We start from the raw sequence: 14,920 nt of genomic DNA, 5'->3' as shown, positions 1-14,920 counted from the left end.
AAACCATTTCCTTTAAGTCTTCCTTCCAGCTCCCAATTATGAGCTCTGAACCACGGACCTTGAACTTGTGCCAGGCCTCTATACCCTGTGCAGTTTATTGTGGAGTTGTTAGTTGTATAACTCATGCTTCCTGCTCTGATTGGAGCTTTTGATAGTTTAGAGGGAACGTTCTCTGTTTAGGACCCTTTATGAGTTCTTTACAGGTTGAAAAATTCTTTCCTGGTAAGGAGAGCTGCTATTCTTTCTGCACAATAGGGTGTCAGATTTTCAAAGACTTTTTTCTCTGGGCCTTGGAGTCTTGAGGAGTCAGAATAAGTCTGGATACATACGGCCTAAACTTTCACTATTTTCTTAAGGGTCTCTTTTGGTCTTAAAGAATTGTTTTCTTAAGGAGTCCCTTATAAATAGTACCTGTGATGGAGGTAACACTGTCAACTCTATCACTTTTCTTCAAGTGGTGCTTTGGCTGAGCCTGGAATAGGGTGTGAAGGGCTGTGTGTGCAGGCTGGGTGCCAAGGAGGGAAAGGCACCAGTGACCCCAAAGGTATTCTCTAGCTGAGCACTGATCTGCTTTGCATAATTCCAGGTAAGACAGTAGTGCAGCTTTTCCTGACACCAAGCAATTCCATGATTTTCTGACACCAATTGGGTATTCAATGATTCCATTCAATTCTGACACTAACTAACCAGAGTTTCCATAGATCCCACAGTTAAAGGCTCAGTCCTCTGAGACTTCCCTCACTTCAGATGCCAGCTGCAAATGGAGTTCCCAGACTGCCCACACTTCTGCCCAACCCTCCCCTCAGATTCAATAATTTGATAGAACAACTGACAGAACTCAGGGAAGTGCTTTATTTATAATGACCAGTTTATAAAGGTTGCAGGAAACCCATATAAAAACGATGCATAGGGCAGAGCACAGGGAAGGGGCAAGGAGCTGCCATACCCTCTCCCAGTGAGCCACCCTCCCTCCCAGCACTCTTCTGGTGGGTGGCCCTCCCTCCCAGCACTCTCCTGGTGAACTGCCCTCCCTCCCAGTACTCTCCTGGTGGGCCACCCTTCCTCCCAGCACTCTCCTGGTGGGCCGCCCTCCCTCCCAGCACTCTCCTGTTGGGCTGCCCTCCCTCCCCGTACTCTCCTGGTGAATTGCCCTCCCTCCCAGCACTCTCCTGGTGGGCCGCCCTCCCTCCCAGCACTCTCCTGGTGGGTGGCCCTCCCTCCTAGCACTCTCCTGGTGAATTTCCCTCCCTCTCAGCACTCTCCTGGTGAATTGCCCTCCCTCCCAGCACTCTCCTGGTGGGCCGCCCTCCCTCCCAGCACTCTCCTGGTGAATTGCCCTCCCATCCAGCACTCTCCTGGTGAATTGCCCTCCCTCCCAGCACTCTCCTGGTGGGCTGCCCTCCCTCCTAGCACTCTCCTGGTGAATTGCCCTCCCTTCCAGCACTCTCCTGGTGGGCTGCACCCTCTCTCTGAGCACTCTCCTGGTGGGTGGCCCTCCCTCCCAGCACTCTCCTGGTGAATTGCCCTCCCTTCCAGCACTCTCCTGGTGAATTGCCCTCCCTCCCAGCACTCTCCTGGTGGGCTGCCCTCCCTCCTAGCACTCTCCTGGTGAATTGCCCTCCCTTCTAGCACTCTCCTGGTGGGCTGCCCTCCCTCTCAGCACTCTCCTGGTGGGTGGCCCTCCCTCCCAGCACTCTCCTGGTGAATTGCCCTCCCTTCCAGCACTCTCCTGGTGGGCTGCCCTCCCTCTCAGCACTCTCCTGGTGGGTGGCCCTCCCTCCCAGCACTCTCCTGGTGAATTTCCCTCCCTCCCAGCACTCTCCTGGTGAATTTCCCTCCCTCCCAGCACTCTCCTGGTGAATTTCCCTCCCTCCCAGCACTCTCCTGGTGGGCCACCCTCCCTCCCGGCACTCTCCTGGTGGGCTGCCCTCCCTCCCGGCACTCTCCTGGTGGGCCGCCCTCCCTCCCGGCACTCTCCTGGTGGGCTGCCCTCCCTCCCGGCACTCTCCTGGTGGGCCGCCCTCTCTCCTGGCACTCTCCTGGTGGGCCCCCCTCCCTCCCAGCACTCTACTTGTGCACCACCCTGGAAGCTCCCCAAAACCCATCTTTACGAGTTTTTGTGGAAGTTTTATTACTTAGGCATAGTTGATTAAATCATCAGCTATTGGTGATTGGGTTTAATCACTCTCCCTACCCCTTAGTGTATAAAAGATGGTCAATTCCAACTATTTTAGGAGCTCTGTGCCAGGAACCCAGGACAAAAACTAAATGTTTATTTTCAGTTATACCACAACTCTAAACAGTAAACATAATGTGAAATTGATTTTTAAACATATATTTCAGTGGCTGCAGTCTCCTGCAATATCTCTTGTCTCATGGAAGTGCTTCTCATGCATTCCAGTAAGGAGACCACTGTTGAAAACATCCACTTAGATGTGAGAAGGGAGACAGAACCCCTCATGTTGTTGAAGTGTTTTGGATTTGACTGAAATGTTTGGTTGTCTGTTCATGTGGGAAGATGTGTCTGAGCAAGACCTGTCGTTTATTAATAGGTGCATTCTGCTCTAGAGCTCAAGGAAATGCCAGGGACAGCTGTGGCTCAGTCGTTGTAAAGTGACAATGACAATGGTAGTGATGGTGATGATGATTCAAGAAGAATCTATTCTTCTATTCTTAAACAATATAATATTTGAACCAACTCCTTGCACAAATGCTTTCTCTCCTACATCTTCTCTTTAATTTCCAATTTTCTTATTCTCTACAAAATGCCTTTTACAATAATGTTATTTTGTTTTGTTTTGTTTCATTTTTTAGACATTGTCTCACTGTGTCACCCAGGCTGGAGTGCAGTGACGTGATCTTGGCTCACTACAACCTCCACCTCCCGGGTTCAAACAATTCTCTTGCCTCATCCTCCTGGTAGTTACAGGCATGCACCACCACACCTGACTAATTTTTGCTATTCTTAATAGAGATGGGATTTTACCATGTTGGCTAGGCTGGTCTTGAACTGACCTCAAGTGATCTGCCCGCCTCAGCCTCCCAAAATGCTGGGATTACAGGCATGAGCTACCATGACTGGCTGAGGCAGGAGAATTGCTTGAACCTGGGAGGCAGCGAGTGCAGTGAGCCAAGATCGTGCCGTTGCACTCCAGCCTGGACAACAAGAGTGAGACTCTATCTCAAAAAAAAAAAAAAAAAAAAAAATTCTACCATCTCACCAATATAGCCATTTAATAATTAACAAATATTAAGTAATGTTATTTAATATTTAATATTAAAAGATTTCTACTGACTGGGCATGGTGGCTCATGCCTGTAATCCCAGCACTTTTGGAGGCTGAGGTGGGCAGATCATGAGGTCAAGAAATCGAGACCATCTTGGCCAACATGGTGAAACCCCTTCTCTACTAAAAATACAAAAATTAACTGGACGTGGTGGCATGTACCTGTAGTCCCAGCTACTCAGGAGGCTGAGGCAGGAGAATCGTTTGAACCCAGGAGGCAGAGGTTGCAGTGAGCTGAGATCACACCACTGCACTCCAGCCTGGTAACAGAGCGAGACTTTGTCTCCAAAAAAAAAAAAAAAAAAAAAAAAAAATGCTGGACGTGGTGACTCATGCCTGTAATCCCAGCATTTTGGGAGGCCAAAGTGGATGGATTACCTGAGATCAGGAGTTCTAGATCAGCCTGGCCAACATGGAGAAACGCTGTCTCTACTAAAAATACAAAATTAGCCAGGCATGGTGGTGCATGCCTGTAATCCCAGCTACTTGCGAGGCTGAGGCAGGAGAATGTCTTGAATCTGGGAGGCGGAGTTTGTGGTGAGCTGAGATCACACCACTGCACTTTAGCCTGGGCACCAAGAGTGAGACTTTATCTCAAAAAAAAAAAATTTATACCGTCTCCCCAATATGACCATTTGATCTCATGTTAAAAAAAAAACCCTTTTCTGTCATATTTAAAATTTTATTAACACAAAAATCAGAGTGATGAAAAGATAATCTCATTCTCCACAAAGTGTGAAATTTCTATGGTTTTGCAGAGCTGTGGAAAAGCCCTGTTACCTTCCTAAGAGATGGGAATATTCACGCCTTCCTGTTAGAATCAGGAGAATAATATATATTATTGCTGGTATTGGGATTTTCTTAATCATATAAAGTAAAGTGAAAACAAATATATCTAGGTCCCTCTCATCTGTAACTTTTGTTAGATGGATCACTAGTCATTCATGATACTGATTCTTACATATGATAGTGTCATATTATGCTTTCTGCTTTAGAATGCATGTTTTTCCCCAGTCTAGAAAAAAATCCAATAAATTATTAACTTCAGAGAAAAGTGATGTATTAAGAAAAAACAGAAAACATAGTAGAAAAACTTATATATGAGAATACTGGGTGAAAATACGATTTGCTTTCTTACCTTGAAGCTATCAAAGTGTTTTTATGCCTCTTGCTCCCTGTGCTTTAGGGTTTTTGAAAGGAGGCAAAGTTAAATCCACCCATATCACAAATCTGTCTATTGTTCAGTATCCCACTTACCAATGAAAAGAATAGGCAAACCTAATTGATTAGTAAGAATTTGGCTCCTCCCCCTCTTTTTTGGTCATGGAACCCTTAGAATTGATGAAAAGGTAACTGACAGTGTGGAGAGAAAAGGCAGAGGCTTCAGAGTAGGTGTTCAACAAAAACTAATTGGATTGAGAAAAATCATAGATTCTTTGAAGACTATGATTTTCCTTTTGATTAAGGAAAATTGTTGGACCACAAGAACACAAGTAATAAAATATTATGATAGAATCTAGTAATCATGTAGAAACTCATATAAAATAAAGCATTGGCAAATAACCTTTAACTCTCTAATGGCTTTCAAAACTTTCCCAAACAAGTTCAATTCAGGCCAGATTTTAATGAACCCCTTCAGTGTGCCCCCAATTCATCAGTTTCCTTCCCTTCTTCTTACTGTTTAAGACTTTCATCCTCTCTAGGCAGACAAAATCATCATCTTTCTTTCAAATAGTTCCTCCAAGTGTAACCTCATTGAACTAACTAATTCCCAGTCTTTATCTGCCAGTCTGTTTTCTTCCTTCATCTCTACAAAGCCTTTCCTGATATAGGAAATGGAACCTTGGTACCCTTTCCTGGGCAATTTGGACTCAAAGCTATTTACAATGAGTAAGCAAACATAAAAGATTACGCATTCCCTATGGCACCCCAGAGTTGTCTGTAAAATTTCCAAAAGCTGAGCTGAAAAAGCATGTCAAGAGAGCCTGGCCAGGCACAGTGGCTCACACCTGTAATCTCAGTACTTTGGGAGGCTGAGGCAGGCAGACCACTTGAGGTCAGGAGTTCAAGACCAGACTGGCCAACATGGTGAAACCCCATCTCTACTAAAAAAAAAATTAGCTGGGCATGGTGGCAGGTACCTGTAATCCCAGCTACTTGGGAGGCTGAGGCAGGAGAATTGCTTGAATCTGGGAGGCAGAGCCTGCAGTGAGCTGAGATTGCACCATTGCACTCCAGAAAGTGAGACTACATCTCAAAAAAAAAAAAAGAGAGAGAGAGCACTGAGCCAAGGGGAGGAGCAGGAGACTGAGACAGGGGAGTTCAAGAGGCTGCACGAAGTAGGAGCATTTCGTGGAGAGCCTTGGACTTGCCAGTGGTTGAAAGACATGGCAAGAGGGAACTCAGAGCATAGTTGTCAGGTGGAAGAGAGGCAGTGCTGCAGGTTGGAGAGGGACATGTTCTGAGAGCATGTCTTCCTGGGTGTGGATCCTGGCTCTGACACTAAATAGCTGAGGGACCTTGGGCAAGTCCCTTAAAGTCTCCAGGTCTCATGGGTGTGTGTATTAGTCCATTCTCACACTGCTATAAAAATACTACCTGAGACTGGGTAATTTGTAAAGAAAGGAAGTTTAATTGATTCAAAGTTACATATGGCTGGGGAGGCCTCAGGAAACTTACAATCATGGTGGATGGTGAAGGGGAAGAAAGGCATGTCTTACATGGCAGTGGGCAAGAGAGAAAGCAGGGGATATACCAGACACTTAGCAAACAGATGTCCTGAGGACTTCCTCACTATCAGGAGAACAGCATGAGGGAAACCACTCCGATGTTCCAATCACCTCCCACCAGGTCCCTCCCTTGACAGGTGGTGACAACAATTTGAGATCAGATTTGGGTGAGGACACAGAGCCGAACCATGCCAGTATAAAAAACATATCACTTTGTAAAAAGTTGTATGGGCTCACTTTAATACAGGTCGAGAAATACTTTACCTTTTAATGCTATCATTTTATTTGAAATTATGTAAATGCTACGATTTTTAAAAAGCTTGAACTCTTTGGGGAAAAGGTATAACTCTGACTCTCTAAAGCATATTTGGGTTCACTTAGTATTTATGACATTGACGTGCTGTGACTATGAGATAAATTTAGCATTTTCACCTAACTTAACATTTTGAAAACTTGTCGTCATGATTTTGATGGTAGTGGTAATAGTGAGTAAGATGTTTGCTTCATAAATGTATCCTGACCATGTTTAGGTGGTTTACTAATTCTAATTCTATTCCTGATTTAAGTAGTGGTTTTACAAATAATAAGGCTCATTATCTCCTCTGTGAATCAACATTATTTTGAAAGTTTTAGCTGTTGTAATAAGGCAAGAGATTAAAATCAATAAACATAAATATTAAAAAATAACAGACAAAATTATATTTATTTATAAATAATATTTTAAAAACCAACCCAAGAGTTTTTAGAAATGATTCGAACTAAGAGAATCTGATAAAGTGGCTGGATATAAAAATCAATAACTTCTTTCTTCTAGGAATAATAATTTAAAATGGAAATGTTTAAAGGTTTATTTACAATACTGGCAAATTATAAAATTCCTAGGAATAAATTAACAAAAATAGTACAGGATATAAGTAAAGATAAGGATGTAGTTTTAGTAACAGACAATTTTTCTATACCATTCATTTAATAAGCCTGCCCCTGCCTTCCTTGATTGTAAAATCAACTAATCATATATTAATAATACCCTATCATCACTTCCAATTAACATTATGTGGGAGTTCTTAGCCTGCAAAATAAAGGAAGAATTTTTAACAGGTTTAAATATGGGAAAGAAAGAAAGCTTTCATTATTCACAGACATAGAAAATCCAAAATAGTCTTCAGAATAACTCTTAGAATGTGTAAGTGAATTTAGCGAAGTTTCTATCTGTACTATCACTGGAAATATAAATTTTATTTTTATGTAGCAGAAGTAATAATCAGAAATTTAAAAAAATTAGACTCTCATTTACAGTAGTACCAGAAAATTCACATGGACATACAAAGGACCAGAATAACTAAGAGCATCTAAAAGGAACAAGTGGAGGGACTTAATTTCTAGTTATCAAATCTCATTAAAGAGCTACAATAACACTGCATGTGATTGCAGTGAGTATAGATAAATAGAGTTAGAGAGGATAGGTAGATAGGTAGGTAGATAGGTAGATAGATAGATAGATAGATAGTCTCTAAATATTTATAGAATAGAGACTCTCTCTCTCTCTTCATCTCTCTGGACTCTCTATTATATTTATGTATTTGTAAATAGTCCAGGAGGAGATCCATACATATGCAGTCCCATGATTTAATGACAAAGGTGACTTATCTTTTCAATAAATGAGTCGAGTCAATTGGATATCTAAAAATAATGTGCCTCAATCCTTACTTTACAGAATATACAAATTCAATTCCAAATTGATTGTGGCAATAAATATGGAAGATAAAACAATAAAGCTAGAGGAAATCATAAGAGATTATCTTCATGACCTTGGTGTTAGCAAAGCTTTCATAAAATAGGATACACTTTTGAAAGTACCAATCATAAAGAAAAGACTGATAAATTTGACTGTATTTTAAGATACCGTCAGGAGGACAAAATGGCAAGCCACAGAGTGGGAGAAAATTTTTATGTATACCCCAACAAAAGACCTGGTTCTAGAATATATTAAGAATTCCTGTATATATGAATGAGAAAAAGACACCTCAATATAAATTGGACCGAAGACCTGTACTTCAACAGAGACCTATACTTAAGTTCAGTGTTACTAGTTTTCATGGATGTGATATTAAAAACATAGAGTGGTGGTGTGTGACATGTGCAAAACATACCAGAACAGCCACAGTTTTAAACAGAAATTGTCAGAGTTTGTGAAGCTGTGGAATAACTGGAGCTGGTAGAAAATATAAATTAGAAAACTGTTTGGTAGGATCAGCTTAAAGAGGTATAAATATGTATCTGATGGCCCAGCAAATTCCATTTTCACATATATGCCTAACAGAAATGTGACATTTGTACATCAAAAGATATTTTTATTCATAACACAAAAATTGGAAGTAACTCAACTGACCATTAACTGGAAAAATGAATAAATTGTGTTACATTCACACAATGAAAATGATGTATCAATAAGAATAAACAAATTATTGCTTCAATCTAAAAACAGACAGGAAAGATTACATATTGTAAGATTCTATTCATATACAGTAACAACAAAGACATATATATACACACACCTGTTCAGTGACGAGGAGGGAGCACCAGGGAGACTCCTTGAGTGCTGATCACATTCTTTTTCTTGGCCTGGGTGATGGTTATATGAATATGTTCATTTTGAAAAAAAGTGTATATGCAAGTTGCACATTTATGACTTCTCCTCCTTTTCTATGTGTTATGATTCAATCAGAAGAATTTTTCCTAAAAAAATTTCTACTTTTTACTTAAAAGAATTGTGTTTGGCAAGGGGAAAATATAGGATACTATATTTTAGCATGATAGAAATAGCTAAAATTTGAAGTATCTGACTTGTCTATCAAAGGGCTAGAATAAAATGCCTAGAATACCTAGAAAGGAAGGCTTAAGAACACAAGGGTGGGTTCTGACGTTTTAGGGTAGTTTGTGTTCTCCTGAGGACCAACAAGGATTAATAACTCCTGGGTGACAACTGCTTTTATTTTATCTGTCTAATCTGTAGCTTTCACTCTTGGCCTCCATAAATAAACAAAGCAATTAATCTCAATCCTTTGACAAATGACCACTTGCTTCTTGAGGTTCAATGACAAGGTCAGAGACCAAAATGCTCTATTTGTATCTAGTATATAAATTATGTCATGAAGATAATTCTAATGTTAAGTAAAATTAACTTTAGCCACTTTGTTTTTTTGAAAAGCCATTCTTATCTTTAACATGGAAAGAATTCCACAATGAAAGCAATAGAGTACAAAAGAAAATACACATATATTAATGCTAATTATTATTTCTTTGTTTCCTACCTTGATTATCTGCTAAAGGGATTAAGTCAGACATGAGATAAAATAGGTGGACTATTTAGTGCAGTTAAATAGCAATGAGGTACAACCAAAATAATCATGGTAATCACATGCAATTTGAACCTATTAATAAACCAATTAATATTAGCTTGCCAAAATGTTTCCTGTATTTTTCGGAAGAAGAAATAGTAGTGAAATAGCAAAACAGCAACAACAATAAAGATGTGTAACATTCTCTAATATATTACCTTGAGTGAACCCTCATATTTTACTGGTTGAAATGATAATTGCCCCAACATATTTGGAAAGTAATTCTGTAAATAAATGTTAAAGTGTAAAACGTAAATGCCATATGACTAAATAAAACCACTATAGAGAATTAGTAGTACAAAAACTGAAAGTACTTGTACCCAAGAATATATATAAATAGGCAAGCATATACAAAAACTAGAAAAAAACCTCTAGAGAGAATGATTGTATAATTCAGGATACAGGCAGTCCATGCAGTGTTAGGTAGCCATTTAAAAGTATATGTTCAATAATTATAATAATATGCAGCCTTTATTGAGTCATCATTGTGTGCCAGGTACCATTCTATGTTTTATTTAAATAAACTCATTTAATCCTTGTAACAAGATGATATGGTAACTATTATAATTTATTTTATTTTAAATTTTATTTTAGGTTTGGGGTACATGTGAAGGTTTGTTACATAGGTAACTCATGTCATAGGGCTTTGTTATACAGATTATTTTATCACCCAGAAATTAAGCTTGTATTAGTCTGTTCTCAATAAAGACATACCTGAGACTGCTTAATTTGTAAAGGAAAAAGGTTTAATTGACTCACAATTCCGCAGCACTGGGAAGGCCACAGGAAACTTACAATCATGGCAGAAGGGGAAGCAAGCACATCCTTCTTAACATGGGGGCAGCAAGGAGAAGTGCAGAGTGAAGTGGGGGAAAAGGCTTTTGCAGAACCACCAGATCTCATGAGAACTCACTCACCATTATGAGAACAATATGATGGTAACTCCTTCCATGATTCATTTATGTCCCAGCAGGTCCCTCTCACGACACACATGGGGAATATGGGAACTATAGTTCAAGATGAGATTTGGGTGAGGACACAGCCGAACCATATTATTCTGCCCCTGGCCCCTCCCAAATCTCATGTCCTCACAATTCAAAACACAACCAGGCCCTTCCAACAGTCCCCGAAAGTCTTAATTCGTTCCAGCATTAACTCAAAGTCCAAGTCCAAAGTCTCATCTGAGACAAGACAAGTCCCTTTTGCTTATGAGCCTGTAAAATAAAAAGCAAGTTAGTTACTTCCTAGATACAATGGGCTACAGGCGTTGAATAAATGCACCCATTCCAAATGGGAGAAATTGGCCAAAAAAAGGGGGGCTACAGGCCCTACGCAGGTCCAAAATTCAATAGGGCAGTCATTAAACCTTAAAGTTCTAAAATGATCTCCTTTGACTCCATGTCACACACCTAGGGCATGCTGATGCAAGAAGTGGGCTGCCATGGCCTTGGGTGGCTCTGCCTCTATGGGTTTGCAGGGTATAGCACTTCTCCTGGCTGTTTGCACAGGCTGGTGTTGAGTGTGTGTGGCTTTTCCAGGTGCACAGTGCAAGCTATCAGTGAATCTACCATTCTGGGGTCTGGAGGATAGTGGCCCTCTTCTCACAGTTCCACTAGGCAGTGCCCCAGTGGGGACTCTGTTTGGGAGCTCTGACTCCACATTTCCCTTCTGCACTGCCTTAGCAGAGGTTCTCCATGAGGGCCCTGCCCCTGCAACAAACTTCTGCCTGGACATCCAGGCATTTCCATACATCTTCTGAAATCTAGGTGGAGGTTCCCAAACCTCAGTTCTTTAGTTCTGTGCACCCACAGGCTCAACACCATGTAGAAGCTGCTAAGGCTTGGAGCTTGCATTCTCTGATGTCATGGCCTGAGCTGCACCTTCGCTCCTTTTAGCCATGGCTGGAGCAACTTGGAGGCAGAACCCCAAGTCCCTAAGCACTGCACACAGCAGGGGAGGTCCTGGACCTGGCCACTGAAACCATTTTTCCCTTCTAGGCCCTGGGTCTGCCCCAAAGGTCTTTGACATGCCCTGGAGCATAAATTGTGACATTTTCCTCATTGTCTTGGTGATTAACATTTGGCTTCTTGTTACTTTTGCAAATTTCTGCAGCAGGCTTGAATTTCTCCCCAGAAGATGAGTTTTTCTTTTCTATTGCATTGTCAGCCTGCAAATTTTCCAAACTTTTATGCTCTGCTTCCACTTGAATGCTTTGCCACTTAGAAATTTCTTCTACCGGATACCCTAAGTCATTTCTCTGAAGTTCAAAGTTCCACAGATCTCTAGGAAGGGCAGGGGCAAAATGCTGCCAGTCTCTTTGCTAAAGGATAACAGGAGTCATCTTTGTTCCAGTTACCAACAAGTTCCTCTTTTCCATCTGAGACCACCTCATCCTGGGCTTTATCATCCATATCACTATCAGCATTTTGGTCAACGCCATTCAACAAGTCTCTAGAAAGTTCCAAACTTTCTCACATCTTCCTGTCTTCTGAGCCTTCCAAGTCTCTAGGAAGTTCCTTACTTTCCCACATTTTCCTGTCTCCTTCTGAGCCCTCCAAACTGCCCCAGCCTCTGCCTGTTACTCAGTTCCAAAGTCAATTCCACATTTTCAGGTACCTTGACAACAGTACCCCACTTCTGATACCAGTTTACTGGATTAGTCTGTTCTCTCTCTGCTAATTAAAGCATACCTGATACTGGGTAATTGATAAAGAAAAGAGCTTTAATTGACTCACAGTTCTGCAGGGCTGCAGAGGCCTCAGAAAACTTACATTCCTGGTGGAAGGGGAAATAAACACATCCTTCTTCACATGGCAGCAGCAAACAGAAGTACAGAGCGAAGTCGGGGGAAATCCCCTTATAAAACCATCAGCTTTCTTGAGAACTCACTATCACAAGAACAGTATGGAGGTAGCTGCCCCCATGATTCAATTACTTCCCACCATGTCCCTCCCATGACACATGGGGATTATGAGAACTACAGTTCAAGATGAGATTTGGGTGGGGACACAGACAAACCATATCAAGCCCAGTACCCAATAGTTATCTTTTCTTCTCCTCTTCCTCCTCCCACCTTCCACTCTCAAGTAGACCCTGGTGTCTGTTGTTTTCTTCTTTGTGTTCATAAGTTCTCATCATTTAGCTTCCACTTATAAGTGAAAACGTGGTATTTGGTTTTCTGTTCTCGCGTTAGTTTGCTGAGGATAGTAGCCTCTAGCTTCATCCATGTTCCACAGAAGACATTATCTCATTCTTTTTTATGGCTGTATAGTATTCCATGGTGTGTATGTACCTCATTTTCTTTATCTAATCTGTCATTGATGGGCATTTATGTTGATTCCATGTTGATATGGTTTGGCTCTGTGTCCCGACCCAAATCTCATCTCAAATTGTCAAAGAGGGACCTGGTGGGAGGTGATTGAATAATGGGGGCAGATTCTTCTGTGCTGTTCTTGTGATGGTGAGTTATCATGAGATCTGATGGTTTTAAAGTGGCTCTTCCTCCTTCGTTCTTTCTTTCCTGCCACCCTGTGAAGAAGGTGCTTGCTTTCCCTTTGCCTTTTGACATGATTGTAAGTCTCCCAAGTCCTCCCCAGCCATGTGGAACTGTGAGTCGATTAAACCTCTTTTCTTATAAATTACCCAGTCGCAGCAAGCTCCTTATAGCTGTATGAAAATGGACCAATGCACATGTCTTTGCTACTGTGAATAGTGCTGCAATGAACATTTGTGTGCACATGTCTCAATGGTAGAATGATTTACATTTCTCTGGGTATATACCCAGTAATGGGATTACTGGGTCTAATGATAGTTCCACTTTTAGTGCTTTGAAGAATCACCATACTGCTTTCCACAATGGTTCAACTAAGTTACACTCCCACCAACAGTGTATAATGTTCTCTCTTTCTCTGCAACCTTGCCAGCGTCTGTTATTTTTTGACTTTTTAATATAACAATAGCCATTCTGCTGTGAGATGGCATCTCATTGTGGTTTTGATTTGGTTTTGATCAGTGATAGTGAGGTTTTACTCGTATGCTTCCTGGGTGCAGGTATGTCTTCTTTTGAAGTGTCTGTTCATATCCTTTGCCCATTTTTTAGTGGGGTTGTTTTTCTCTTGTAAATTGTGTTTCAGTTCCTCATAGATGCTGGATATTGTACATTTGTCAGATGCGTAATTTGCAAATATTTTCTACCATTCTCTAGGTTGTCTGTTTACTCTTGTAGTTTCTTTTGCTGCACAGAAGCTCTTAAGTTTAATTAGATTCCACTTGCCAATTTTTGCTTTTGTTGTAATTGCTTTTAGTGTCTTTTTCATAAAATTTTTGCTCATTTCTATGTCCAGCATGGTATTGCCTAGGTCATCTTCAGGATTTGTATAGATTTGGAAATGCAATAATATTCACAATTGCCACAAAAAGAATAAAATACCTAGGAATACAGCTAACCATGGATGTGAAAGATCCCCGCAATGAGAATTATGAAATACTGCTCAAATAAATCGGGAAGGACACAAACAAATGGAAAAACATCCCAGGCTCATGGATAGGAAGCATCAATAGCATTAAAGTGGCCATATTACCCAGAGCAATTTACAGATTCAATGCTATTCTTATCAAACTACCAAGAACATTCTTCACAGAACTAGAAAAAACTATTTAAAAATTCATGGAACTAAAGTTATGGAACCAAAAGAGAGCCTGAATAGCCAAAGCAATCTTAAACAAAAAGAACAACTCTACAGGCATTATGTTACCTGACTTTATACTACAGGGATACAGTAACCACAACAGCATGGCACTGATACAAAAATAGGCACATAGACCAATAGAACAGAATAAAGAGCCCAGAAATGTTGCCATATACCTATGACCATCTGATCTTCAACAAAGGTGACAAAAGCAAGCAATGGGGAAAAGGCTTCCTGTTCAATAAGTGGTGCTGAGGTAGCTGGCTAGCCATATGCAGAAGACTGAAGCTAGACCCTCTTCTTTATATCATATACAAAGATCAATTCAAAATAGATAGTTTATATTTTATGCATGTAGAAATTAAAGTTCAAACAGATTAAACATTTTATCCAGCCTCACATAACTGGTAAGTGATAAGGTCTGAATTGAACCCAACTCCGCCTCCTGGGTTCAAGCAATCTCCTGCCTCAGCCTCCTGAGGAGCTGAGATTCCAGGTGCCTGCCACCATGCCTGGTTAATTTTTTGTATTTTTAGTAGAGACGGGGTTTCACTATGTTAGCCAGGCTGGTCTTGAACTCCTGACCTTGTGATCCTCCCACCTCAGACTCCCAAAGTGCTGGGATTACAGACGTGAACCACCTCGCCCGGCCCCAGGATGCACACTCTTAACACCATGTAGTTATTCTGCCTCCCTGAATTGATTAAGGAGGGATTTATCTTATATATTGCTAATTGAAAAAGCAAATAATGGAAGCCTAATAATTCCATTTTAAAAAAGAAAGAAAAAAACTATCCAATATACCTTCCAGTATGGAAA

At 40.9% G+C, this 14,920-nt stretch overlaps 1 protein-coding gene across 2 annotated transcripts in view; it reads left to right on the top strand.

Annotated features, from left to right (window-relative positions):
- CFAP54 (cilia and flagella associated protein 54) overlaps positions 1-14,920 on the top strand; it is a 355,515-nt gene that overhangs the window by 325,223 nt on the left and 15,372 nt on the right. The window lies entirely within an intron of this gene.

Source organism: Aotus nancymaae, unplaced genomic scaffold (assembly GCF_030222135.1).
Source record: "Aotus nancymaae isolate 86718 unplaced genomic scaffold, 86718_ANA_hifiasm-v0.15.2.pri h1tg000016l, whole genome shotgun sequence".
Classification (NCBI taxonomy): Eukaryota; Metazoa; Chordata; class Mammalia; order Primates; family Aotidae; genus Aotus; species Aotus nancymaae.
The sequence above is the reverse complement of the archived record's forward strand: the minus strand, read 5'-3'. Positions and strand labels throughout refer to the sequence as shown.